Source organism: Aythya fuligula, chromosome 8, assembly GCF_009819795.1.
Source record: "Aythya fuligula isolate bAytFul2 chromosome 8, bAytFul2.pri, whole genome shotgun sequence".
NCBI lineage: Eukaryota > Metazoa > Chordata > Aves > Anseriformes > Anatidae > Aythya > Aythya fuligula.
Window position 1 is genome coordinate 18,388,371 of NC_045566.1, and position 27,476 is coordinate 18,415,846.

A 27,476-nucleotide genomic window follows, 5' to 3' on the forward strand; every position below is an offset into this window, starting at 1 on the left:
GTAATCTTCTCTGCTCTTTACAGGCAGATCAAGTCCTACAGTGACACCCACAGAATGAGCACTTCTCCAACTTGGAGTGGTACTAAATAAAGCAGTAAAGAGTTTAAAACTTAAATGCAGCTAGTTGGAAGACTGTTTACAACTGTTCATGAAACTACCTCACTCTGAGGGGAAAGAAGCCATGCTGATTAAAACAGCACTTTTTCTAGTATATGCTTCTCCCAGAGCAATGGTATCTAAGTATCACAAAAGGCACAACTCCTCACTGTGTAGCATCACCTTCTGTGCTGAAAGGAAAACAGTGTGTCTCAAGAGCAGGAAAATCTATGGAGGGAGCTGATTTGCAGCAGGGAATGTATACCTTAAAGATGGAGGACAGAAGGGCATGGGTGTGAGTTATGGCTCCGTTTGGATAAATGCTGCTTCAGCAAGTAGCTGGGTAATATAGCTAGAGACTGCATTATCTTTATTGTTGAAACTCTGTACTCCTGAGGGGGCTGGAGAAAATCTGATAGCTATTACTTTTACAGTTCCTTTGAAGCTACACAGAAAAAAGATTGCTCACTCAAGGCATTTTGTAAGATACCCTCTGTTTTCTTAATGCCTTCATGAATACATTGTCTAACATTTAATTTTCCTGAGGCCAGGTTTTGCCAACTCATTCAGAATTGTGATTGCATTGATTATGTTGGAAAAGGTGGCAGAATCTCATTTTGCTAAGAGCACTGCAGTGAGCTGCAAGTTACAAATATTGCGGTTAATGTTCAAAGCCCTGTCCATAGTCCTAATTTACGAAGATCTTTCTTTCAGAATAAATAATCTGACAAAAAGATTTCTTCAGATTATATAGTTTGGTGAACATTCTGGCCTTCCTTCTGATAACAGTAACATTTATACGCAATTATCTAGAAATCCACTTGCATGGATTTTTCAGCTTTTCAGCAGTCTGAACAGACAAAATTCTTTTTTTAATCCGAAGATTATATGGAAATACATTGAGGGAAAGACTGCAAGGGATTTACTGAATGTTTTTATCTAACATCTGGCTGAACAGAAAAAAGCAACAACAACAAAAAATAAAGCTAATCCAGTAAATTCTTCTATTCTTCTCTACAAAGATGAAATTGTCAATTGATTTTTCAATTTAAAATTACACAAAAAGATTTGAATATGGAAAAACTTTGTACAAACTGTTGCAATTTTACAGAACCTCTACAACACTTCTCAGAAGCATCTATAACCAGAAATCCTTATATTCTTAAACAGATTGGCATATATTACCATGATTATATATTGAAGAAACAGAAATCACCCACAAAGCAGCCCTATGTAATGTGGTAAACAAAACAAACAGTAACTGAAACTTCAAAAACAACAACAAATAATAATAATTAAAAAACAAACAAACAAACAAACAAACAAACAAAAACATACAGTCATAGGGTAATTTGGATTGAAAGAGACCTAAGGAACTTTGTCATCCAACTTCCTGTCCAGAGCAGGTCAGCTCTGGGGTCAGACCAAATTGCTCGGTCTTGAATACCTCCAGGGACGTAGATGGCATGACCTTTGTGGAACATGATACTATGACTGTCTGCACTCATGAAGAAAAATGTTTTCCATTATATGCTGTTTCCCTATTGCATTTTCACCATGGACTACCGTGAAGAGCTTAGTTTTGCCCTGCCTTTGAAGAAGTAGTGAGACAATGTATACAGCCAACTACAGAAGATTTAGAGGGAGAAGCAAGCTTATAGTTTTGCAAGCCCATTTACTTTTTCAGGACAATACAAACAGGAAGACCTCAGCAGAACAATGAATGTATGCAGTCTTTGATGGTTCCTGCATGGGGGGGAGGCTAAGGTCTTTGTGGTTGCCCACGCACAGCCACTGGCTGTGATCTGACCATGTAAAAGGTATTGAGCAAAACATCATGAACGCTGCTGCAAAATAGCAGTGCTTTCCCAGCCTAGAGTGAAAACACTTCTGCTCCTTTCTGTGAAATTAATTCACTCTGTTTCTCATTGCTTTATCTCCTTTTAATAAACCTTGATCAGCCTAATCAAAAAAACGAGTATTGCTAGGAAACAACTTTCTTGCTGAGATGTTCTGAAAGAATGCCTCTGTGCCTTTAATGTGTAAGGCTTTAACTACTGCATGTTTTGTGTATCTCCAGTAGCAGCTAAGGAATGAGTGGTGAATCAATCCTACATTCCACAGCAAAAAAAAAAAATATTGCCAGGTTTCTCTGAGGATGCCCAGTTTTAGTTTGCTGTGATGGTACAGTGCTGTTTGATATCTTCTAGTTTTGGAAGTGAAGTCTACACCTCTACAGATTTGAAGCTTGATGGTTAGCATCCTTATGTTGAAGACATTTTTACAATAAGATATTAATTCAGGTTTGATTGCCTTTCTGAACCTTTTATCCCAGCAGTGTACATGTTGAAACTTATTTCCTAGGTACTAATTTTTACTCTTTGAAATATAAAAATGGAAGTAAGATACAAACACCTTGTAATGAATAATACTCTAATTCAAATGAAAGATTATAGCCCAAAGTAGATTTCTAAACTCCACCTTAAGCTTCCAGAAACATTTATTGTCTTCTGACATTATAATGTCCTAACTAAAATAAGGTACATCTGCATTTTTTCTAACATTATTCTTCATGAGAAAAAAAAAAAATCTTTTTTTTTTCTTTTTTCTTTGTGTAATCCTTTATTTATTTATCTCCTAGAAAATAAGGGTTTATTCTAAAGTGAGAAAAACTCAAACCCATCATTAAAAAAACAAAAACAAAAACAAAAACAAAACAAACCACTAAGTGATTTTGTTAAGAAACAGAATAGTATTCTGATGCTACCCTATTGTTTTCCAGTATCCATATGAAAAAAGAGTGCATTGAAGTTAAAAAACCTGTCATCTTCGAAAAAAAAAAAAAAAAAAATGTGAAGTATGCAAGAAGTATTTCACGAATATGAAATTGAATCATAGAATCTTTTAGGTTTGAAAAGACCTTCAAGATCAAGTCTAGCCACTCACCTAACACTACAAGTCCACCACTAAAGCATGTCCCTAAATGCCACATCCACTCATCTCTTAAATATCTCCAGAGATGGAAATTCCACTACCTCCCTGGACAGCCTGTTCTAGTGCCAAACCACCTCTTCTGTAAATGAATTCTTTCTAATATCCAATCTAAACTTTCACCAGCACAACTTGAGGCTCACTTTGGAAACAAATCATAACATGCTAATTTTTAAAAAGCTATTTGAATAAATGCTGCATTTGAAAATGAAATGCCATGTGTACAAATCACCAAATAAATAAACAAAAAGTTGACAGTTTTCATTATAAAAACTAATGGATAGCACTATTAGTCCATGATAATTCTGATACTAATAAAAATTCTCCCCTATGCAATACAACTGCAGCGAATCATGAGTATCTAGCTCTATTGTAGACACTTTCTAGATACAAACACACCCTCAAAAAAAAAAAAAAAAAAAAAAAAAAAAAAACCACCACAAACAAAACAGAAAAACAGGTTAATCCTCCCAGATTCACATGCACAAACGTTATTTCTACATAAATTGGACCAATTCTTTGATAAATTGGTACATGAAAGGAGAATTATAAACTGCTGGTGGAAGAAATAAAATGAATTGGATATTCTGTAAAGGATTTTTGTGGCCTGTGGAACACTGAAGGACAATTATTTCCTAGTTGATGATCTCTAGGAACAAACCTTTTTATCTTCAGTCATTCTTCCATTGTCCATTCTTCCATTCTTCCATTGTCATAGGTCCAGCACCTTTTCCCAAAAGTCTAGGTGAACTGGGACTACAAAAGAATTCAGCTTCTCCAAAATAATTTCATCGCGGAAAATAAATAAATAAATAAATAAATAAATAAATAAATAAATAAATAAATAAATAAATAAATAAATAAATAAATAAATATGACTTTGATGGAAGAATAGGCTAGTCCTGCCTACGTCTGGTTGGATTTCCTGGATTTTAGTTATCCTATCGAAACATCAAAACAAACAAACAAACAAATAAATAAGCCCTTCTGAAGTTCTGGTACTGAATACCAGCATATTTAGGTTCAGTATTAAATAAAGCAACATAAAAAGAAGGCAAAAGAAACACAATGAGAAGATGAAAATCACTTGAGCTCATCAAAATAAATGATTGGCCAGAAAAGTTATTCAATGAGATGAAACAAAAGCAACAAGCTGAAAACCTTAAGAACAGCTCAAGTAAAAATCACAAGAAACTGTAAATCCATCATCTGTAACATATTTTAAAAAAGAAAATTCTCTGCCAATTGACACTTGAATGGCTTTCTTTTTATGTCAGAACTTGAGGACTATATTTCTGTACTAACTAGAATTTTAAATAAGTTAACAATATTCACAAGTTTTACATTCATGAGTATTTATATTCTATGATATTAAATCCTTTGGCTCTCTTCCTTTATTCCCTTTAATAAAAATAACATTTTGCCCAGCATATTTTGATAGAGTATGCAAAATCTTGTACATTTTACACAGAGGAGAGGAGAGGGGAGGAGAGGGGAGAGGAGGGGAGGGGAGAAGCGTTTTTAATGGAAGCATATATTCTATTGTACTCAAATTTCCATGGGAATTACTGTCAGGAAACTATATATATATACATCTTCCCTTTCCTTCCCTTCCCTTTTCTCTTATTAAAAAAAAATTGTTCTTGCTGATCTTTGATCTTTAGTGTCATCACTTAGTGGGTGAAAGGGGAATGGTCATGCACAGGTTTTTCCTGTTTCTCAGAGCAGAAGGAAAAAACATCCATCTGGCAACAAAGATGGAATATTGTTGCTCTGGATGGGCTAGCAGCATTGTCATAGGGGTTGTTACAAAATTTGTTACAAATTATATGAATTTGATTTTAAGCTTGTTTTCGTAATGGAAACAGTCTTAGAGAATTGGTGTCTGTCTATACATGCATGCCTAACTTTCTGTAACTAGAGTTGCAGCTAGATTTTGAATGATTTATGTAATTTAAAATTGTAAATATCTTTTAACAGGTTACTAGAAAATTCAAAGTGAGAAAACCGATCAAACCTTCTTAATAAAGGCTATTGTGGGATTGTGGCAATGTGGGGGACATTCAGAGGTGGGACAAAAGGTGAGGAAAGGTGGCTTGGTGGATAAAGGGAAAGAAGGGGCCAGCTGAGTGTGAACACTGTGGTTATTACCCTTATCTAAGTCCTACTTTTTGGCTACTGCAGTCTATCCTGTATTCTCACTAAATTCCCTCTCTTCCATCAGTATGGGTGCACTTTGAACATGTTGAGTCAGTATAGGTGCATGCTGGCAAATCTCAGGCTGGACTAGCCAGCAAGCAAAGTCTGAAAACTAGCAGATGGAGCAAGACCATGAACATCAGGGGCTGTAGGTCCAGGGAAGATGGGGGATTTTGGATAACAGTCATACACACATGCAAATATAATGTTTTCCATAGTGGTTTTTAACTCTGATTGAACTGTAATCAGGCCATTGGTTCTGTTCATGCTCCTCTGAGTTCTGTGTGTTTAGGTGGATGTATTTTACTGCCTGAGTGGATCTGTGTCTGGTCACATATGTGTGTACTATGTGTGTGCACAAATCTACTGGGAGTATGCACTCAGCTGAGCTGGCAACAGGAAACCTCAGAGTGCTGACTGCTATCAGATATCTGCTAGACTCAGAAACCTCTAGTAAACCTCTGTTGATGCAACAAATTACTGTGGTTATAGTGCAAAGCCACCACAGATCTATTCAGCATGGCTGATGTTTTCTGGAACTATCAGCCTTACTGTAATTTCCATAATAATATTCTGCCGTACAAAGAAAGGAGTACTTGCACACACTATAGATTATTTCTGGCAGTTGCTATCGTTTCTAATGGGCCTTGAGATTCTTTGAGCCATAAGAGATTTGGGATTTGATCAGAATATTATAACAAAAATCATAAACAGCCTTCTATAGAAGAGAAAATTAATTTTATGATGCATCAGCATCTTCACTATAGAAATAATTTTGCAAGTGAATAATCTTGATATAATGTGAAGAAAATGGAGAAAAACATGTCCTCCAGGATTTCACTATCTTGGTATCTGAATGCATACATGCGATCTTTTTTTTTTTTTTTTTTTTTTGGGGGGGGGGTACATATACATATATGCATGTGGATATTCACTACATAGGATAAATTAATATTTTATGCAGAAGAAATATGAATTCGTCCATATGTGTGTATATATATATATATGTTAATCGGATGATCTAAAAGGCATATTGTTTTTTAACATATTTTTTTTTCAAAGACAACTTATTAAATTATTGGCATATAGCTATTACACGGATGTGTATATTGTAAATATAGTCATAAGGTAGTCATAAGGATGAAAAATCTTGCTTCTGTGTTATCTACTAGTTGGGTCTACCTCTTTTCACATAACCATGTTACTTTAACATTTGTTATAGCAGTTAATTTCATTTTATGCAATATATCTTAGAATGTCATAATTTGAACATCTCGCATTATTTAATTTTGTGATGATAAACAATCTTAAGACTGCACATTAATAAAGCTGGGGTCCAAACTTACTGCAAATTTTCAAATGATGGTTCTGCCTGCTACAAGAAGTTGTTAAATTATAAAGCAAATATATTTCACTATGGGTGAGAAGTAAGTATTTCCGTAGGCAAACTAAAAAATGTGCTAGATCCCTCACCTATTTGAACAATTAAAATTCAGCAAACTTATACCTGCCCTAGGCAATGATCAGCAAGGTCAGGTACTGTACAAGGTCAGGTCTGAAGTTTCATTAAAAAAACATTTAGCATTATCAGCTTAGCATTGCACTTGCTTTTTAAAAGAAACGACAACAACAAACAAATGCTTCACAATAGTGTGTTTGGTGTTTATTTCATTGTTTCTTTGCTTGTTTGATTGCTGTTTTTTAGTAGAAAGAAACAAATCAACACAGCAAGCACAACAATGCTGAAAACTCCTTTCTATCCTGCCTTGATGTTCAAGAACAAGTTTTAGAAGCAAACCCAAAACCTTGCATTGCAACAACAAGAAATAAAAATAAAATAAAAATAAAATAAATATAATAATAATAGTACATAATAATAATTAATTGGATAAATTATCAGGCAGAGTACAGAGTGCTCATGTATGGAATGATATCTTAATTGGTTGATGTTTTACAGACTACTGTAGAACATTCACTTAAATTTTAAATTTCTGCTCAATTTAAAAAATAATAATAAAAAATCATTGGCATGAAGTTAAGGTGAATGCACAATGGATTTCCCTGGTTCAGCTCTTAGCTACTTTATCTTTATTAGATAGGAAGAAATGAAATACTGGGAATTCTAGGCAAGGAACAAAAGCTGAATGTTATTGAAATTCCTTTTTCCCCCAAGACTATCTCCTGGACTATATTCCCTTATCTGATGTCATCTTTGTTTAACATGGAGCACATTTAAGTGCACTTTATTGTTGTACAGACTAGATATATCAGAGATTATTTAAATGATCTTCAAGCAGTGTTTAGGCTAGCAGTACAGTCCCCTACAGTTACAACTTAGTGTGCGAGTTACAACTCGCACACTAAGTTGTAACTTAGTTATGGAAATGGTAAACTCACCTAAGAATCAATCACAAGTAATCATCTGCATTAACATAGAGACTAGGGTAAACTAGAAGACTATTAACCCACTTTGTTAGCCAATATTATCTCCCATAATCTTCTTCCAGGTGATCACTGCCGTACACCTTACAGAGATTTTTGCAATCTCTGATCTCTGGGTTTCCTCATCTCTCAAATAATCCAAGATAAGGAAGAATCAGATTAGAGGTCAGACATGTAGATAGGAATAGCTCAATCTGGACCTGGCACAGCTTCACATGGAAGACATTTATTGATATGCCTGAGCTTGCTGATATAAATTTACATAAGTCTACAGGACAGTACAGTCCAATCGGAGGTCTGGAGCACCTCTCCTATGAAGACAGGCTGCGGGAGGTAGGGTTGTAGGTAGGGTCTTGTAGCCTGGAGAACAGAAGGCTCCAGGGAAACATTAATGGTGGCCCTCCAGCAGCTAAAAGGGGCTTACAGGAAAGCTGGGGTGGGAATCTTTGTCAGGGAGTGTAGTGATAGGACAAGGAGATACACCTTTAAACTAAAGGAGATTAGTTATTTGGAATAAATTCTTCACTGAGAGGGTGGTGACGCACTGGAACAGATTGCCCAGAGAAGCTGTGTATGCCCCATCCCTAGGAAGTGTTTACGGCCAGGTTGGATGGGGCTTTGGGCAACCTGGTCTAGTTGTCTGTGCCCGCAGCAGGGGGGCTGGAACAAGATGATCTTTAAGGTCACTTCCAATCCAAAACACTCCGTGATTCTATGATTCTATGCTAATTCTTCAAGCTGCAAATTAAAAGTAAAATGGTCATATTAGCCTGTTCAAAAAAACATTGACTGCCATAATTTCACCGTATGTATATAACAGCTGATAAGTCATTAACCTTGAAACATGTATATCAGAAGTTCTGTTCTAAAGTGAGTGAACAGCACGGGAAGAACATGCTAGTGGAGAGGTTTTAGTTTTACAAACCACTGGTTTTTAAGTGACTGTAAGTATTTACATCAATAGAAGTGTTCACTAGGTTGTAAAAAATGTAACATAAGTTTGGCAAAGCAAACATCATAAAGGGATAAGAAGAAGCTTTTATTTTCCATTACAAATATAGATACTATTTGCTATACCAATGCCCCCAGGTATTTTTTTCCCCCAAGAAAATGTATTTTGGAAATAAATCATTTAAGCAAACATTTTTAATAGTATGAAAGAGAGGGAAAAAAAAAAAAAAGACTTCTGATTTGATTGTTTTTTCTAACATGTTAAAATAATGATTAATTAATGGGACAAATAAACACAATTTGTTATTCTAATGTATCATTTGTTATTCTAATGTTTCATGACTTGGTATCAGGCCCCATGAAACTTGTTTCTGAGTATGACAGTGCTGGTGTAAAGGGAAAAGCTGGAACTGTATTCTGTTACTCAACACAATTTGCAGCAGTTTATAAACAGTTTCTTGTGACAGTCTTTCTTTCATGTGGACATTCATGACAAAGAAGTAGTGCAGAGGTTCCATCCAGATTATTTATGCCATAATATTGGGAAAGTAATATCTACTATAAATTGACTCAGATTCTTGACTAAATAAACTCTAAAAATTACAGTTCAGAGTTTGGATAGCTCTGATGTCTCTGATTCAGAACTGGAAAAAAAGACATTCAAAGGTTTGCATGGACTACCTGCATATCTAATGATATTGCAAGGACTCTTAATTTAGGATTGCTAGATTATTTTTTTTTCCATAAAATGTCTAACAACAGTTTATTAATTTCTGAATTAAACAAAAAAGACTGGAAAAAAAAAAAAGAGAGAGAGAGAGAGAGAGTTGGACTTTCTAATCATTGCTTACTTTGTTAATATTTTGCTTTCCATCACTGACCTCTTGTCACTGATCTTTTTTAAAAAAAAAAAAAAAAAAAAAAAAAAAGTTAATATTGCTATGGAAAATAGTAACATATTTTGAGAAGGATGGTTAATGCAACCAAACTCAAGGTAAGCAGTATCCACAGTAGGAAAGCAGTAGGAAAGATCCCCTTTAAGAGAGAGACTAGCAGCACAGAAAATCAGCAATAAGCAAGGAGGGATGGAATAGAAAGACAACCCATTTCTCTTCCAACTTTCCCAGCTTTTCCAATTACCTTAATACTGATGAATAAGATGCAATGACATATATATCAGTACTACATAGAGATGAGTGCTAATTATACAGCATTAACTCTGTGGTATTGTAAACACAGAGCTAATTTAGAATGTGAGTGTCAAAAATGATCATTTTTGTGTTTGTAGGGATGTAAGTACATCAAGAGCTAGTCACTAGCACAAAGTGTGTTGCTAATGAACAAGTTTAAGATATTATTATTTTTTTTAATATTAAGTGGCTTGGTGAATTTAAATACTCCCCTCACAGAGATCTCTAGCTGACATGTATATGTGTATTATAGTTGCAATGTCCTCTTAAAGTATGGGCAGTCATCTGTACTGGCTTTAATTCATAGCCCTTTTAATGGGAACAAACAATCTACTGTATGAGCAGGCACTATAATTACCTGACCTAGCCTGTCTTACACTTAAATGACTTATTTCAGCAGCTGTAATACCTTCTTCCTAACAGGCAACCCTGTGACTTGGGGTGCAGTAGCCTGTAGGCCAGTGGTGGCTACAATACATTAAAGATCATGGGATTGCACTGTATGGAGAAATATGGTCCAGATGCAGTGTACTGCCTGCTGCTGCCTGCTGCTGTCTACTGAGCTCAGTGTTTGCACTGCCAGTGTTTGGAGCAGAATGTATGATTTGAAAGACACATAGCTCTTCGTAGTTCAATTCTGAAAGCAGTGTGTATAGATCTGCAGATTCCTGTTTGCATACCTAACCATAGAAACCAGTTCTTTTTTCTAATGATTAGTGTGTATTTTTGTGTAAGGAATACCACTGCTGCACTGTCAGTTTGTCATTGTTTCCTTGTTCCTTTGCTTTTAACATTTAGATTGCCATATCGTTATGATGAGACAAATAATTTAGAGCATAATGTAAGTGTAATTGGAAATAACAAAAACAAACAAACAAACAACAAAAAAACCCCATAGTATATATCTAAAATATTGCTTCTCCAATTCTCCTGCATTCTCTGGATTTATTTTGAAATACATATTTACATGTTCTTGATTTACATTTTAAAGACCAGTTAATATGAGAAATATGGATCATATTAGAAGCTTTTTTCAGAATAAATCTTGTAGCTCATAAGAACTGGTGATGAGTGAAAAATGAACGTGGAAATTCTTTATTTTTATTTTTTAAATCATTTCAAAAGCCACATCATTGCTTATATTACACACTACATGGAAAGGGAAGGTTTAACAGAAGAAATGCCAAACAAAACAGCTGATCAAGCAAAGTCAACAGATTTACCAACAGCAAATCATGCCTGACTGGTCACGTCACCTTCTTCTGTGGACATAGAGCAGTGGAGAGCTTAGGGATATGGTTTAGTGGGGACTGTTAGTGTTAGGTCAGAGGTTGGACTCGATGATCTTGAGGTCTCTTCCAACCTAGAAATTCTGTGATTCTGTGATTCTGTGATTTGACACTGTTTCCCACAGAATGGCTCTGTGGTCTGTGAGACAGGTAGGAAGCTGTCTGGCAGACTGTACTCAGGGTTTTTGCTAAGGCTGACAGCCCGTCCCCACACTGGGAGCCACGCTGTTCAGCATTTTCATAAATGACCTGGGTGGTGAGATTGAAAGTACCCTCACCAAGTTCACTAATGACACTGAAATGTGTGGTGAGATAGACACATCAAAAATAAAGCCATTTTACAGGCAATTTAAATCGACACTTTTTACTTCTCAGCGATCGCACACAATAAAACAGGAGTGGTTGAAAGGCAACTTACACATAGGCTAAGCACACATAGCACATGACTAACTAAATTGTGCTTCTCATGACAAAATAAACCACTTTGGGGAAAGATAGCTGCTTGCTGTGCCTAAAGACCAGCTAGCCAATTAATGGATGTTCTAAGGTCACAACATTGTCAAGAAATGGTAGCCTTGGCAACAAAATGGTGCCTGCCATGGAAATAGCACCCTAAAATGGAGGCTGAAAACAACTGGCAGCCTCTGAGAGGGGAGATGTGGGAGGGGTTTTCTGGCCCTGATGTGCTTCCAGGGTGGTCAGGAAGGCAGAGACTGAGCTGCTATCCAGTCCCAGGATGGCATGAGGAAGTTATTTGTAGCAGTGGCAGGAAAATTGTTCTGTGGGGTTAAGAGAGGTGGGACCAGCATATGGCTTCCAGGTCCAGCAGCATGGGCAGCGAGGAGTAGGATAGTGAGTTGACCCAGGCTGACCTGGGCAGGAGGTACACAACTGAGTGATTATTAATTCCCAAAAGTGATGTTCAGTGAAAGCTGTTTTTCCCATATATTTCAGTTAATATTTTTTGCTGACACCTATATAATAAGTCAAATAACTCCAATGAAGGATTTTATGTATGCATATGAAAACCTTAACTTCATTTATGAGAGAAAATAATAATAAAAATCTAATTAACTGTTTGATATTGCTTTTGTTATTTCATTTATGATACTCATAATTGCATTGCTGATTTTTAATTAAACATATTTTCTGAAATATGTCACATAAATAATCCTTCTGAGCCATACTTCTAATAACTATTCATCATTCATTTACTAGGTACAAAGGGCAGTAGGAACAATTACTGAAACGTGCTTCTACAGGCACAGCAGAGTACAGGAGACTTTACAGAACATCTCATTGTCTGATTAAATCCATTGATGGGCGTACAGTGGATCCAATTTTAACAGATAGGCAAATTTAATGTTGTCTTATTCCTTGTTATTGAGCACAATGTCCTAATTCTTTCTAATAGGCTATTTTTAAAGTGTTACTTTGAATGTTGATAAACTAAATGTTTATATCCATGATAACTTCTTCTTTTCCTTATTTTTTTCCCGTTGTTTTGTGGTGGGAGATACTGGAATTCAGTAAGCAAACAATAGTTGTAGTAAGTACATTTGACTGACCAGATCTTAAGATAGTTTATTAGAATCTATGCTTCTTGATGTCATGCAGAACCTTAAGATGGACAGATAAATTATCTGTACTTATTGAGAACCAATTACTTTTTCAAATGAAGTGAGCAATTTCTGTCTTCAATATAGTTGAATTAAATGTAACTTCATTCAGTTAAATTCTTCATGCTTCAGTACTGTTCTGTTCAGCCCACAAAGTCTAATGCATAAAGAGGCCACAGAGGTGCCATAGGGTTGATTTTTCTTTAACTTATACAGGTTTCTTTTTTAAAAAATTTAACTATCAAATATTTTGTATTAAAAGTCTTTTTAATTAATTTATTTTTTTTTAATAAAAAATACGTTTGGATGTATTATTTGTGTGCATAGATTTAGCTCACATTCAAATCAAATGAGTGTCATAGACATTCCTGAAGGCTTTTCTGAATAGAGAAGGACTTTAGATTAGCGTACACTTCACTCCTTTTCCAAAGCCATACTCACCATTAAATATTGGTTTTCACAGTCATCCACATACTTAATTGATCATTACCCTTTTCCTGCTGGGATGAACAACAGTTTCATTCATTCTCAGTAATGGTGTATAATCAATAATGAACATTGGAAGAATTCTCTGTTTATGATGAATTCAAATAGGTTTTGTGTTTTTTTTTCCAGGGAGGTGGTGACAGATGATGCTGGACTAAAAGACCTGGGAGACAGGGCTTCTGTTCACTTCTGGTTTACTGCTGACTGCAACTACTTCACTGGGACAAGGAAGAGACAAATGTACATTAAAGAGGTGACCAGTCTATATTAAACAACATATGTATAACATCCTGGAACCAAATAGATCCTGTATTTTAGAAAATGCTCATGTTTACATGTATATCTTGGGTATTTCAAAATTAGTCTTTTGGCTTTACAGTTTGAGAGGAGAATTTGTGGTGAGTCTACTGTATATAACCTCTGTGAAAACTGTTTACAATGTGTGTTCACAGAATCATTTCTTATATGCAGATTGCAAGCCAAAAGAGAATTCTTAAATGAATGCACATTTAAAACAAAACAGATTTCAGCAAATAAAACAAATGAGCTATCATCCTGGTAAAAAAAAAAAAAAAAAAAAAAAAAAGTCAAAATAGTAATGTAGAGGCATGGAAAGAAGTGAAATACCCTCAAATCAGCAGTGAAGTAAATACAGTCACAGAATTTGCCTCTGAAATTTGTCCTTGTACCTGTTTCTTTAACATGGATAATGGAAACAATATTGATAAAAACTCTGAATGCCAGCTAGGGTTTCTCATCCATAAAGTTTCAAATGTAGTTTAATTTCATGCAGGTGTGATGCACCATGGAAACACTCAGGTTAGGTGTATAGTTATATTTATGCTACCAAATAGTGCAGTAAGAAAAGAGCAGATCTGTATGGCAAAGAAGTACTGATCAATAATAAACTTTCCGCTAGTATTTTGACAATTTTATTTTAGACTCATTCTAGTCTAGTACCATTGATTGAATGCCTATTAGTGACTGTATTGCCTTCAACATAGTCCTGAGCATTTTATTATTATTTTTTTTTTTTTCTAAAAAGAATCCAATTCTTGTGCCACAGAATTTCCAAAATGTGAACTGAATTGCTAAGTGGGAGTAAAGAATTAGTTCTAAAGCACTATCCTGATCAAACTTGAACCCAGTGTTGATATTCTGTAGAAAAAATTGTCACTATTAAATTAGTGCCTAAGGAGTTTAAAGCTACCAGAATCTAGTCTTTAAGCACTATGTAGTATGGTGTAAGTAAAATTAAAATTATAAACTATGTAAGTAGGGCCATATTTACACTAAACATTAGTTACTACTTTTGTAGAATTTGATCTGAAGGAATTCACAAAATCATCTGTAGCAATTTTGCATGGATTAGGATAACAAAGTACATCTACACTTTTTATTATTTTGGAGACAATATCTACTGTCAAAGCACATTGCACAGAATGACAGTAGACAGTGTGTGCAAAACAGCCTACAGGCATACACTGAAGAGCAAAGAAAAAGTAATTACAAACACTTCTCAAAGAACTAATAAATGTTTCCCAAATCCATTTTAAAGGAAATTGGAAAAGAACTTTGTCAGCATTCAGACGGGCCTCCAGGAGAATACAGCCTCTGACATTTTCATTGAACTGGGTTACCTTCAGGAAAAGGGAGTGTTTGATTCAGTGTCTAAGATTTCTGATAACTGAATCAAAAATGTAGCTCCAGAAATTTTTTTTACCACATTTTTTTCTCCTGAATTGAGGAGATTTTTTGAAAATTTGTGACATTTGAAAAAATAGAAATTAGACCAAAAAAAAAATAAAAGTAACTGTCTATAGAACAGCGTAGCTTCTGTTGAGTTGGAAATAAGGTAGTATCATATATCTCAGGAATGAACTACACTGATGCTATATTTTGTTTTCCAAATCTCTCCTGGTTGAAGTGCAAATATCATTAAGGAAAGAAAAAGCTTGCACCAGTAGTCTAAAAGAAAAGTAATTAAATAAGTTTGAAATTTTAATATTATTCAAGAGTAGAAAAAGTTCAAGTTCTATTATTGTTCAAGATCTAAGTAACTAGTGCAAGTTACTGATATGTTACTTAATAAAATAATAAAATCAAATAATCAAATTTCAGCCTGTACTTTCAGATTGTACATCCTTCTGCACTAAATAGTGTTACTGTGGTTTCAGTAGAGCTCTAACTTTTTAGAGTTAGTTACAGTGGTGCTAAATACTGGTCAATAATATTAATTCACCATTTCATCTGTTGTGTGTTAACTAATGTTCTGAACACCATAAAAACATAGAATGATTGAGATCTGAAGGCACCTCTAGAGATCATCTAGTCCAACCCCTTGCTCAAGCAGGGTCAACTACATCAGGTTGCCCAGAGCCATGTCCAGATGGTTTTTAAATACCTCTAAGGTGAGGGACTCCACAGCCTCTCAGGGCAGCTTGTTCCAGTATTTGATCAGTATTACAGAAAATAAAAGCTTTTCATTATATCTAATTGGAATTTCCTGTATTTCTGTTTGTGCCCATTGCTTTTTCACTGGATACCACTAAGGAAGGTATGTCTTCTTTATTCCTTCCCATCTTATATAAATACATAAAATTCCCCCTGAGCCTTCTCAAGGCTAAACTGTCACAGCTCTCTCTTCCTCTCCTCTTACAAAAAGATGCTCCTTTAATCCTCTTCATAATTCCTTGTTAGACTCATTCCAATATGCCCATATCTCTCTTGTACTGAGGAGCACTGAACTGGACGCAGCACTGCAGATTGCTCTCACAAGTGCTGAGCAGACATGAAAGGTCACCTCCCTCAACTTGCTGGCAATGGTCTTCCTAACGCAGTCCAGATGAAATTGGCCTTCTTGCTGCAAGGACACATTGCTGGCTTATATTTAACTTAGTGCCCAGTAGGACTCCCAAAGTCCTTCTCTGCAGATCTGCTTCCTAGCCAGTTGGCCCACAGCCTTTACTGGAGCATGCTGTGCCCTCATCCACCAAGCTAGTAATCTCACTGAAGAATGTTACTGGGTTGTCAAAGTGTGAATTCCTGTTCATGAATCCAATCTGACTACTCCTAATCAGTTTCTGCTCCTTAGTATTGGTGGAAATGATTCCTGGATTATTTGCTCTATCACTCTCCTAGGGACTGAGGAAAGACTGGTTGTCCTGCACCTCACTTTTTGCTCTTTTTAGAAATTTCTTCCTTAGCGGATGGAGATACGTACCTATTGTCTATCTTCAAATCATATGCATCAGCTAATCATCTTTTAGGATTTGCTAAATATTGGAGATTCAGCAGTCACACAATTTCACTTGGTTTTCTCATAAATCAAGTTGTTATTTTAAGAAACTACATGAGTATTTTTAAAATAACTTAAAATAAGTCTATTGTTTTTATATATGTTCAATATATTTGTCTCCTATTCATTTCTTTGCTTCTTTTTCCATTTCATACAAATACGGTAGTTTTAATATTGTGCTTACTTAACTGCTGGTGAAAATGAAATTCATAGGATGTTAGAAAGGGAATAAACCAACAGAATTGAGAAGGCACAAAGCATCTTTGTTACACTGTAGAACCTGTTAAATAAGGATAAATGAGACAAAAGGATAAATGAGAGAAGAATTTGGAAAATAATAGCAGTTAAGGGATTTCCTCTTCTTTTGTGCTCTAGGAATTAGAGGAATGTGCTCTAGGTATTACACAAACCAACCAGAGGAGAAGCATTACTAGACCTAGTGTTCACCAATGCAGAGAAGCTCATTAAAAAGACCATTGGAGGAAGCCTAGGTTGAAGTGACCATGCCCTGGTTGAGTTTGTGATGTCGAGGAATACAGGTCTGGCTAAGAGGAAAGCCAGGGCCCTGAACTTCAGAAGAGCCAGCTTCCAGCTGTTCAGAGAATTAGTGGATGAGATTCCATGGGACACAGTCCTTAGGGACAGGTAATCTTATCAGAGCTCATAACTCTTTAAGGATATTTTCCTTGGTGTGCAAGAGCGCTCTACTCCCATATGTAATAAATCAAGCAGAGAAGGTAGGAAACCAGCATGGTTGAAGAAGGACCTGCTGATCAAACTTAGGCAAAAGAAGGAAATTTATAGACTGTAGAAACAGGGCCATGTGCCCTGGGAAGAGTACAGAAACATTGTCCAGATGTGCAGGGATGAGATCAGGAAAGCCAAGGCACTGATGGAACTAAATTTGGCGAAGGATGCGAAGAATAACAAGAATGGGTTCTACAGGAATATTAGCCACAAATGAAAGACTAGGGAGAGTGTAGCGCCTCTGACAAATGAAGACAGAGAACTTGTAACAACAGATGATGAGAAGGCAGAGGTACCTAACAACTTCTTTGCCTCAGTCTTCACTAGTGGTCTGGCATGCATCAAAAGAAGTGTGGCCAGCAGGTCAAGGGAGGTAATCCTCCCCCTCTACACTGCCCTGGTCAGGCCTCACCTGGAGTACTGTGTCCAGTTCTGGGCTCCCCAGTACAAAAAAAAAAAAACAAAAAACACACACACAAAACAAAACAGGGATCTCCTGGAAAGAGTCCAGCAGAGAACCACAAAGCTGATACAGGGCCTGGAGCATCTTCCCTATGAAGAAAGGCTGAGAGACCTGGGTGTGTTCAGCCCGGAGAAAAGAAGACTGAGAGGGGATATCATCAATGTTTATTAATACCTGAGGTGTGGGAGACAGAGGGATTTGGCCAAGCTCTTTTCAGTGGTTTGTGGGGACAGGACAAGGAGTAATGGCCACAAGATGGAGCACAGGAAGTTCTGCACCAACATGCAAAAGAACTTCACTGTGAGGATGACGGATAACTGGAACAGGCTGCTCAGGGAGGTTGTGGAGTCTCCTCTGGAGATATTCAAGGCCTGTCTGGACGCCTACCTGGGCAGCCTGCTCTAAGGAACCTGCTTTGGCAGGGGGGTTGGACCCGATGATCTTTCGAGGTCCCTTCCAACCCCTACAATTCTGTGATTTTGTGATTCCACATCTCTCAAGTCCATGAACCTCTAGGTGGGGTCTGGGGGAGAAGAGTCCCTCCCACTGTCAGTGAAGAGCAAGTTTGGGACCTCCTGATGCAATTTAACAACTACAGGTTTATGGAGCCTGATGACATGCATCCCAGAATCCTGAGGGAATTGACTGATGTAGTTTCCAAGCCACTCTCCATCATATTTAAAAAAACCATGGCAGTCAGGCAAAGTCCCTGGTGACTTGAAAAAGGTAAACATCTGTCCCATTTTTAAAAAAGGGTAGAAAGGAAGACCCAGGGAACTACAGGATGGTGAGCGTCAACTCCATGCTTGGCAAGATCATAGAATAAATCATCCTGGAGGCAATGTTAAAGCACATGCAAGAGAAGGAGGTGATCTGGGACAGCCAGCATGGCTTCATCAAGGGTTAATAGTGTCTGACCCATCTGGTGGCCTTCTGTGATGGAGTGACTGCATCAGTTGACAAAGGAAGACTGACCAATGTCATCTACCTGGACTTCTAAGGCCTATGACAGGGTCCCACATGACATCCTAATCTCTAAATTGGAAGGATATGAATTTGAAGGGTGGACCATCTGGTAGATAAGGAATTGGCTTGATGGCCACAGCCAGAGAGTAGTGGTCAATAGTACCATGTCTAGGAGGAGGCTAGGATGAGCAGTGTACCGCAGGGGTCTGTTTTGGGACTGGTGCTTTCCAATATCTTCATCAGTGACATAGACGATGGGATTGAGTGCACCCTTAGCAAGTTTGCAAATGACACTAAGCTCAGTGGTGCAGGTCATACCAAAGAAGAAAGAGATGCCACTCAAAGCAACTTGGACAGGCTGGAGAAGTGGGCCCATGTGAACCCTATGAGGTTCTGCAAGTCTGAGTGTAAGGTGCTGCACCTGGGTCAGGGCCATCCCAGACAGGAATACAGACTGAGAGAAGAGCTCACCGAGACCAGCCCTGTGGAGAGAGACGTGGGGGTTCTAGTGGATGAAAGGCTCAACATGAGTCAGCAGTGTGCACTTGCATCCCAGAAGGCCAACTGCATCCTGGGCTGCATCAAAAGAGGTGTGACCAGCAAGGATGGAGCACCTCTCCTATCGGTAAAGGCTGAGAGATCTGGAGATGTTCAGCCTGGAGAAGAGAAGGCTCCAGGGAAACCTCATTGTGACCTTTCAATACTGAAAGAGGTCTTATAAAAAAGATGGAGATGGACTCTTTAGTTGGGTAGATAATGACAGGACAAGGGCTAATAGTCTTAAACTAAAAGATGGTCATCCTGATCTAGGGGGTGGCATGTCGGGGGGTTGGAGTTAGATGACGGGTTGGAGTTAGCTGGCAGTGTGCCTAGACGGCCAAGAAGGCCAACAACATCCTGGCTTGTGTCAGGAATAGTGTATCCAGCAGGACCAAGGAGGTAGTTGTCCCCTTGTACTCTGCTTTGGTGAGGCTGCACCTCAAGTACTGTGTTCAGTTTTGGGCTCACCACCGCAAGAAAGACATCAAGGGCCTGGGGCATCTGCAGAGAAGGGCTACAAAGCTGGTGAAGGGCCTGGGACATGAATTGGACTATCTTGAGGTGTTTTCCAACCTTAAGGATTCTATGATTCTATGATTCTATGATCTTTAAGGTCCCTTCCAACCTGAGCCATTCTATGATTTTATGATTCTATGGTCCTGCTCAGCAGGTTGGACTAGATGATCTTCAGAAGTCCCTTCCATCCTCAGCCATTCTGTGATTCTGTGATAATACATCCAGTAACTTATTAGGGGTGTTATATAGCAACATTTTTTTACACCTGTGATGTAAATTTATCACTGAAGTACATCTCAGATGGCATCAAAGTAATAATAACCATACATGAGAATCCTCTGAAGTTTTAAGCATTCGGATAAACCATGTAGTTTTGATATAAAATAAGGAAATTTTGTCATGGACATTACCAGACATCTTCTGTGATTACACCGATTCTTGCTTATGTTTGTGTTTATTTTCACCCTCCAAACATCTGATTCCTTTAGCACTTGATTTGCATGAAAATATATCTGCTGCCTCAGAGTTTGCTATCTGTTGCTTGATGCAGGATAAAGTCTTTATGGGATGGGTGACAAGATTGTCACAACTAGTTCAGGTATGGTTTGTACATAGATTTAGCTAATCAATATAAAGTCATAAAGCACACATTTATGTAGGGCCATGGGCTAGATTAATGATAAGAAAAGAATGGAACAACAGTATGGTGAATGCCAGCTGACCCAGCAAAGGTGCAAAGATGCTTGTGTCAGAGATGGTGGAAAGCAGAAACTGGAGTGGTCATCTTTCTTCCTTAGCTTTCCTCTCCCAACCTTGATGTTTTATGTTCTTCTCCCCAGAGAAAAAGTGATAATCTCATCTGCCCTTCACATAATTTGTATAATTTTGGAGAACAGGTCCTTTTATGTTTTTGCTGGACTCCTTCCCTTTTTAGTCTTTTTCTAGCACACAACCCTCCTGCTTGTTCTCAATTCTCTATTCTTACCTTGCTTATTTTACTATTTACAAGTGTCTTCCTTCTACTTTCTCTTTGCAGCTCTACCACAGGTCTCTGATGCTCTCTTTGTGGTTACATATAGTTATGTGTTTATGTGTATATATATAAGTAAATTTATATATTTATGCCTAGCTGTGTTACAAAAGACTGAAGAACATTACACAAACAAACAAGCAAACAAACAAAAAAGCTAAAAGCATTTTTTAAGGTTTCCAGTGGTACTATTTTAGTGTGCTTATGCCTTAAGGCAAGACAAGCAAATACTAATTATGTTTTGCTTAACCTGCTTCTGTTTGTGCATGAAACAGGCCTTGTTTTGAATGACTCGGGCATTACATTGTCACTTGGTAAACATGATGCTGATCTGTCACAACTGAACATTATATGGTTTTTATTTCAAAACAGAAAAGAATCAAGACAACTTACCACTGTTAGGAATTTTAAAACTCAGTGATCACAGTGAAACCATTAAATTGTCAGCTTTGAAGATGGCCTACCCACTTGAAAATACAATTATTTAGCAAGTACACCTCCAACTGTGACCATTACTATGGTTTGGTTCAGTATTTTAACCTCTTTTAACTGTCTAGATTAAATACAAAGACCTCTCAACCTTTTACAAAGTTTACTTGGCTTTATCGTTAATGTCATGGAAAGGTGTGAGACAGTCTTTTCTCTGCATCATGTATAGGTTTTCAATTTGCTTTTCTTTTACTGCTGATTTTTTCACAGTAAGATATATTTTTGGAGATGCCTAAGTACTTCAGATTGTGTTTGTTTTAAATGAGTTTGTTTAAAAGAGTGATATATTTCCAGAAGCTGTTTACAGTTTTGTTTGTTTGACTGGTATTCCATATAGTTCCTTGGGCAGTGAGACTGTTGGATAAGTAATCATTACTTTTAGGACTTTGAAGACGGTATGTTTTCACAGACTTTGTTAGCAGTGTTTTAGTTTGCAAGTTTTGTTTTCCAAACAGTGAACTTCATGCAAATTCCTCATTTCCAATGCATTTCCCTGGCTGAAACTTCCTTTACTGTGTTCTTAAAAGAAACATTGCTAGTTTATTTTTGTTGTTGTTGTTCTGTTTTGCTTTGTGGTTTTGTTTCGGCTTTTGCTTTTCTCTTTTTCTCCTTAGTTTAATTTTGACACTGAACTTTTTCAGTGATTCTTCCATGCCAGCACTGAAACATTAGTTTTCAAAACATTTTGGAAAACTTTGCCCAGTACATGAAGGCTAGTTTTGCCTATCCTCTTTTGTGTTTTTGAGAAGAGTTACACCAAAGCATTACAGATATTTGCTGTTAAGTAAACAGAAACATAAAACCTATGTGTCTCTTCAACTTTTTAATTAAAAGAGTAGGCAAAAATTTTGCTTTTTCTCGTGACAAGTTCTGTGCTTGATGGAACACATAAGAACCTTTTCACTTTATTCTTAATTTCTTTCTACTGGTAACAAGGTCTGGTTAATAATCAAAGATTAAGCTGATTAATGGTCAAGGATCACCTCCTCCAAGCTCAGGAGAGGTCCCTTACAACAAACACGGAAAAAATACCAGGAGGCCCACATGGATGGACAAGAAGCTCCTGGCCAAACTCAAATGAAAAAAGGAATCCTACAGAAGGTGGAAGCAAGGACAGGTAACCTGGGAGGAATACTGTCCAAGGATCCAGGGATGAAGTTAGGAAAGCCAAAGCCCAAATAGAACTGAATCTGTCCAGGGATGTCTAAGACAATAAGAAAAACTTCTATAAGTACAAAAGGAACAAAAGTACATGTGACAAAAAGAAGACTACAGAAAAACATGGACCCACATCAAGATGGGACAAATGGATACATAGGGCATAGGAATGGCTGAGGTACCAAATGGCTTATTTGCTTTGAATCATATAATCATCAAATGGCTCAGGTTGGAAGGGACCTCATCTAGATCATCTAGTTCCAAGCCCCCTGCCATAGGTAGGCACACCACCCGCTAGATCAGGTTGCCCAGGGCCTCATCTAAACTGGTCTTGAACACCTCCAGGGATGGGACATCCTCAGCTTCTCTGGGCAACCTGTTCCAGTCCCCCACCACTCTCTTAGTGAAGAATTTCCTCCTATTCTCTAATCTAAATCTCCAATCTCTTACTTTAACCCCCCCACCCCCCCCTTGACCTATCATTATCTGATTGAGCAGAGTCTCCCTCCATCTTTTTTACAAGACCACTTTAAGTACTGAAAAGCCACAATGAAGTCACCCCACAGCCTTCTTTTCTTTAGGCTGAACATCCCCCGCTCTCTCAGCCTTTCTTCCTAGGAGAGGTGCTCCAGCCCGTTGATCATCTTTGTGGCCCTCCTCTGGACCTGCTCTAACAGACCCACATCCTTCTTGTGCTGAATCAACATCCTTCTCATGCTGACATCCTTCTTGTGTTGACATCTATTGCTCCTCAGCAATCCCAAGAACCAGAGACCAGGGGAGAGGCTGGAGCAAGATGTACCCTTGGTGGAAGAGGATCAGGTCATGGAAGATTTAAGCAAACTGGACATACTTGAGCCCTGACAGGATTGCATCCATGACTGCTGATTGTGCTGGCAGATGTGAGGCCACTCTTGGCAATCTTTGATTGATCATGGTGACTGGGAGAAGTGCCAAAACACACACACACAAATAATAAAATAATAATAATAATAAAAAAAAGTAGGAAAGCAAATGTCACTCCTGCCTTCAGGAAAGGCAAGGAGGACACAGGGAACTACAGACACATCAACCTCACCTCAATACTGGGGAAGATGATGGAGCAGCTCATCCTGGAAACCATTTCCAGGTGCTTGAAGGACAAGAAAATAATCAGACATAGTCAGCATGGATTTGCCAAGGGGAAGTCATGCCTGACCAATTAAAAACACTCCTATGATGAAATGACCAGTCAGGTAGATCAGTGGAGAGCAGTGGACATTGTCTACCTGGACACAGGTACCTGTATACCTGGAAGGCCTTTGACACTGTCTCCCATTAGATTCTCATATAAAAACTTCTGATATATATTGGCAGGGTGGGTTCAAAATGCAGTCAATAGAAAACTGGCTGAATGGCTAGGCTCAGAGTGTGGTGCAAAGTCTGGAGGTCAGTAAGTAATGGTTGACCGTAGAAGTCAATAATGTGTCCAGTCCTCTTTAATATTTTCATTAATGATCTGGATGATGGGGAAGAGTGTAACCTCAGCACATTTGCCAACAAAACAAAACTACGAGTAGTGTTTGATAAACAAGAGGGCTGTGCTGTCTTCCAGAGGCTGGCAGCATGGGAGAAATGGGCTTGCTGGAGATACGGGCTGACTGGAAGCTCATGAAGTTTAACAAAGAGAAGTACGAAATTGTGCACTGCAAGAGGAACAACCTCATACACCAGGACTTGCTGAGGGCCACCCCGCTGTGAAGCAGCCTGGCAGGAAAGGCCCTTGGGGTCCTTCCAGACAGCAAGTTGAACATGATTGAGCAATGTGCCCTTGCTGCTAAGAAAGCTAATGGTATTCGTGTTTTGGATTAAGTAAGTGTTGCAAGAAGGTCAAGAGAGGTGATACTACTCAGCACTAGCAAAAACCCACCTGGAGCAGTGTGTCCAGAAACCAGTGTTCTGGTTTCTCTAGTACAACAGACATGAAGCTACTGGAGAAAATCCAAGAAAAGTGATTAAGGGACTAACATTCACAACCTGTGAAACTGTGACTACTATTCACAAACTGTAAATATTTTACTTTCTAAGGACATTGTGGCATGATCATACTTGGCTATACCTGGGTAAGATGATGTGAGAGCTGTAGAATTGATGTTTACCTTGCTTTAACATGTTGTCTCTGGGGAAGAAGTGCTTGCAGCTGAGGTGTTTGTTTCTGACACATATAATTCAGCTGAACATTATTCATAGATTTTTCAACACTACTCTGGAGTACTTGAAGAAGTTATTTAAGAACCCCAGCAGTGGGGAAAAATGCTTATTTGAAACATAATAGATATGCTGAAAGGGAAATAAAAAGTAGGTTATTTTTTTTTCCTTCTTTCTTTTTTTTTCCTTGTTAATATATTTGGAATGAATGTTTTTCTTTTTTTCTCTCGTCTCGTCTCGTCTCGTCTCGTCTCGTCTCGTCTCGTCTCGTCTCGTCTCGTCTCGTCTCCTCTCCTCTCCTCTCCTCTCCTCTCCTCTTCTCTCCTCTCCTCTCCTCTCCTCTCCTCTTCTTCTTTCTTTGTTCTTTTCATTTTTTTTCCTTTCTTTCTGTTTTCATGTATAATACAAGTGCTTTACTGTGTAACAAATATGTAATTTTTAGTAAAAAGTCCAGCTGACATTTATGAGAGTCTGGTCATTGACTTCCTAGGATCAAGGTTGATTTCTAAGCACATTTGTCATGATAGCATGGAATTCAAAGCCCCAGTAATTTTACAAAGCTTCTTATAGTAACTAGTTTATATTGCTACTCAACTCTTTGAATAGGATTTTTTTTTTTTTTTTTTAATGTGAACATTTAACTGCATGACTAAATTCAAGGATATAAATTTCAACTAGAATTTCCAAATAGAAGGTATATATTTTCTGATTCACAAATATGTAACATTCACCTTTAATTTTGTTTCTGCATAAGTGAGATATTGAACCAGTTTTCCATTTTATGTTGAAAAAGGAATCATAACATTGATTTGGTCCATAGTCTCCACGGGTCTGAATATGGATAGTTAATATAGACACATTTACTGTAATTAGTCATATTGCTTGTATTTCCTATTCTTCACAATACGAATCAAGACATATTTATCATACAGTATTTAGGTATCTGCTCATAACATGCCAAAAGTACAGGTGTTTTCAGCTCACAATCAACATAGGTCTCCAATAGTTTTACCAGGAATTGTGGCAAAATTTGAAAAAATTTTGAAAAAATAAAATCATTTAATTATTATCAATTTTTTCAAATTAAATGTCACATAAAATATTAATCTCATAAATCATAATGCAGAATATTCATTATATTCTTCTGCTATAAATTACTCCAAGCAGTGCTTCCCATCCCACTAAACTTGTTCAGTTCCCAAACCACAATGGTATATGACTAAACATAGGCAAATTAATGTGGGAGACCTATAACAGGTCTCTTATGTGTACTCATATTTTCCTGCAGAAGGTATGTAGTTCACTGATGGACCACTGAACAAGCAAGAGACAGATGTTTTTGTTCTTTTTTTTTTTTTTTTCTGGCTGGTTTCTATACTAGGCTTACAGTGTCACTGGATTGCAGCACTCTCCTTTGACATAACATTATTACATGTCTTTGTTATATCACGGTCAAACTACTTCAAATGTACACTAACGATGCTGTTAAAAAAGCTCAGCAATTACCTCCAACTTCTATAGAATATGGTAGGGCAATTACTATAAAGTTTGGGTGGATATTTTTTGATCCTTTTCACTGCTTTACTCTGCACTATCTGCTTGTTGGCGTTTTGATAGAGTTCAAGGTTTTAGTCTTAACTTTTAAAGCCCTTAATAGAGTGGGTCACACTCTCTTGTAGGAATTCTGATCTTTGGGAATCTTTCATCTCACCTTTGGAGATCAGAGGGAAAAGGTTAATCGTTGAGAGGGGTGGAAAGAAAGCTTCAGTTTGGCTTACATCTTAGTGGCTGTGCTCTCAGATCTGTGAAATGTCTTCCTTCAAGAGCAGTAAGTAGTATGGACTTGGCCTCTTGAAAGAGGCATAAAGACTTCATTTATCTTACAGATATTGGGGAGGCACTTCTGAATCCTCTTGTCTTTTTTTTTTTTGTCTTTTTTTTTTTTTTCCCTTGAGGTTAAAGATTGAGATAGAAAGAACTTAACACAGTTAGATCTACACATGTATGTTCAGGGTACATTCTTTGTGTGGACTTTATGGCAATTCATCTTCACACAGCTGACGCCATGGTTGCTATCAAAACCAGAAGAAAATGTCTCATAAATCTTTAAGTGTCCCTACATCCATACCAACTATTTCTGTGACTTTCATACCTTCACAGTAGAAGAGGACTTCTATTATTAGCAGTTGTAGTAGTAGTAGTAGTAGTAATAGTATTTCCTCTAATAACTGAACTACTTAATTTCTCTTTGGTTCCTAGTGTATGTTTTGACATGCTTCAGGCTAAGAAACCAATAGAGTATTTCCTTAAGGGGTAGAGTTCTATTTTTTATGCCCTGTGTTCTGGTTTTGTTTGCTCTTAAAATCTGGAGAGAAGAATTCTGTGTGAAACCACATAATTGGTGAACAGAGAAATTCTCCAGACAACTAAAAGCATGCATAAACTTAAAATAGAAGGCAATTTGACAAGGTTTTATTTTATTGGGCCAAATACCTAGAATTTAGATAATGAATTAAACCTGACTGAATGAAGTTATTTCCATTCTCTTCTCCAAATCCTGTTGTAGGTTCAAGTACCTGTGACAAAATATCCCCACTGCTAAATATAGAAATCAATATAGAAATCATGATGAACGTAGTATGTCAGCTTTAGGATTTGGTTTTGATTTTCAGGTTAGAAATACAGTATCTAGCATTTAAAAGAATTAAAAGCCTTTTAAAAGTATTTTTACAATACCAGTGCAAAACACAACCCTCAGGATTTGCATACTGTATAAACAGACTTTTATGGAAGCAGTTGTTATAATCACAATGAAGCTC